Here is a 3,219-nt window from a genome sequence, read left to right on the forward strand (position 1 = left end):
GCGGGGAGCCGCAGGGCCTGGCGGGGCCGGGCAGGCCCGGGACGGGCCGGGCAGGGCCGGGACCCTCCGCGCCGCGCCGTGCCCAGCCCGGGCCGAGCAGCCCGCGGGTGGCGGCCGGACCGGCGGCGGGAGGCGGGGAAAGGGGCGGCTCTGGGGCGGTTCAGGGGCGGAGAAGCGGCGGGGAAGGCGCCGCCTCGCCTCGGGGAGCGGGCAGCGGCACCCGCGGCACAAGGGGCCCGCACCAAGGGCATGGGAAATTTCCTCTGCTCCCGCACAAAAACCTCCTGCCCAAGGGGCGGCCAGCAGGGGAGGCGTGAACCATATTTAGTCACTGGGAGGGATGTTTTCTCCCCATTTGGAGGAGAAAAAGTTAAAAAGCATCATAGAGCATCTAAATGTAAAGTGTTCGCTGGATAATCCTGAGCGGGGGGGGGGGGGGGGGCGGATACATCCCCAGCATCACCAGGTAACACCGAGGGCGAGCGGTGCCGCCAGAGCCCCTCTGGAGAGAGAGAACGGGGAGGAGGGAGGACGAAGCTCGGCTGCTCAGAACCTGCTTAGAACCATCAGCCTAGAATCAGCCCAGAACCAGCCCAGAAACTGCTCAGAACCTCCCTAGCACCATCCCAGAACCAGCCCGGAGCCTGCGCCGAGGTCTCGCCGTGGCGAGGCCAGCCGGGATCAGAGGCTCTGTCTGTCCCTGCTGGGGCAGCGCATCAGGCATCGGCAGTGCCGTGAAACCCTGGACTCGTTCAGGCTGGAGAAGCCCCGCGGGTTCCTCCCCGGCCCGTCCCCGCAGGAATTGTGGCTCGATGAGGGGAAGGATTGTGGCTCGATGAGGGGAAGGATTGTGGCTCGATCAGGCTGCCGTCCTGCCCCGCTGGGCTCGCTCCAGCGCTGCCGTGGCCTGCTCGCAACAGCTGCCCCGCAGCACTAGCGTCCCATAAAATAACTCAGCAGACCTCAGGCAGCTGGCAAAACACGAGAAGAGACAAGGTAACACTTAAACAGCTGCCTATAAATTAGGGGAAAATAATCAATAATACATATAATACATTAACGGCATTTCTGTGACATGATATGGATAATATACATTAATATATAAATACCTCACAAATAATTCAGAGTGTTTCCATTTCATCAACAATCACTGGCCAATGTATTTACTTTATGGTAAGGATTATACATTTCATTATAAATGGCTTGCTGGGCATGTCAGCAACTTTTACATCTCCATTCACTTTATTATTAATGGTTTCCTGAACAGTAATGGCATAATAATGCACACAATACAGCATGAATATTTGATGTGGCATCTATAGTCTCCCATTTATCATTTATAACAGGCTACAAAAACATTATAAAACATTTATTACAAATTTATAGATCACTTTATACTAAAAAAAAGTTGTGTTATAAATACATTATTAATCCTTTATGCCATTTATAGGAATCCCTTGTAATAAGGCCTTAGCATATGTTGCTGCACAACCGTAACAAGAGTGGTGTGGTGAGGAGGAAATATGGCACTGTGAGGCTGCTCCCAGGTCCTGGGTGGATTCTGTGATGGAAAGCAGAAGCATCTGCACTCAAAATTAATCAGACTACCAAGGGACCAATCAAAAGAAAGGCTGGATTAACTCAAAGTTGGGTTTTTACCCCTCACTTCCCTCAAAAAACACACTTGCTGGAGCCCTGAAAGATGAGCTGTCCCACATTTCCACAACACCTTTGATAAAATAGTATAATAGTACAATTTTAAAAAAAGCCTGGCTAACAGTGAGCAGCCCTTCCCATCGTCAGGTATCTTAGGGCTTGGTTAGAAATAAAGAGGCAGCTCTGGGTTTAGGAAATGTGTCTGTGGAGTTTCTGTTTAGCAGTGTGCATCCCCTGCTGCGCTTCCAATCGACAGGGAAAGGAGGAGAAGGAAATGAGGTTTGGAAATGGAGTGGTTGCCAGTTGCCATCATACAAACAGTGAAAATCAGCTTGAAAATCAGCTCCTGTGTGCAGCTTTGACACAGCTGTACTTACCCCTTTCAGATTTAATGGCCCAGATGGGGCACGGCCCAGGGAATCAGACTTTGATTTTTTTTAAAATACATTTGTTTAACATGACAATCTGTCTTCAAACAAACCCAGCTCAATGAGCCAATGCAGCCAGTCCCTTCTCATTACCTCGTGCTTTGGGAAGGGGCAGCTGGGGCTGGGTGGCAGGGGACACAGACCCACAGAGTGGAAAGCCAGGCTGGGCTCAGAGCAGCTGTGATTTCCTGTGTGCCACAGGCACATCTCACCTCGTCCCTCCCTGCACTGAGCCCTGTTTATCACCAGGACAGTCAGACCACAAATCCAGGCTTGCAGGCAGCAGAAGAAGAAAATATTAGTTGCTGGCTCCAAGCTGTGCATCCCAAGAGAGGGTTAGTCTGGAGGTACAGCCCTTGGTGCACCAGAAGAATCAGGTGTACATTTTCCACTAAGGTGATTAAAATGACATTGCTGGAGGAGTTTGCTAATACAGTAAGGGTATTGCTGTTGGCCCAAGAATGGCTTTCCAAAGTACAGGCAGCAGAGACTGGTACAACCTCTGGAGGAGAGCTCTGTGAGAGTTTGCAGCTCTGATGAGCCTTTAATGCACCAACACATAAAGTAACACACACTGAGAGAGGAAAGGGCAGGAAGGGAGCAGAGCTGCCTGTGCAGCTGCCTGTTACCCACAGGTGCTGTTCTCTGAGGATGCTCCTCAGGGGATGATGCTGACAAATCCTTACTCTGCATTGTACCTCTCCTTTCCACATCTTTTCCTTTGAGGGAGCCTTATATGTCCTTATCCTTCTTTGCAGACTTTGCCCCTGCTCACTAAGCTTATCCCAGAACTGCTGGCTGAGGTTTCCCACCTGCGATGCACAGCTGGCTCCTGGAGCAAAGTGTGTCGTGCAGCACCCTGCCTGCTCCCCTAGCTCCCTCCCTAAGGTGTGTTTGGAAGCTTGTTGGAGCAGCAATCCACAGATACGGACTGATTTATTCTTCTCTACTTATAGACACTCCTCTTCCTCTTCCTCAGTCCTTTTCAGTTCCCTTCTTAGATACCAGGCTGCACCAGAGAAACCCTGGTGCTTCCTGACCGTTGCTATGACTATGACCAGTGGGGATTACTCTGCCATCACCTCTTAAATTCATCCTGGTTCCCATATGCAGCAACCAATGGACTTTACCGTTA

This window comes from Melozone crissalis, unplaced genomic scaffold, assembly GCF_028551555.1.
Source record: "Melozone crissalis strain CALT ecotype California unplaced genomic scaffold, PUWL_Pcris_2 ptg000012l_1, whole genome shotgun sequence".
NCBI lineage: Eukaryota > Metazoa > Chordata > Aves > Passeriformes > Passerellidae > Melozone > Melozone crissalis.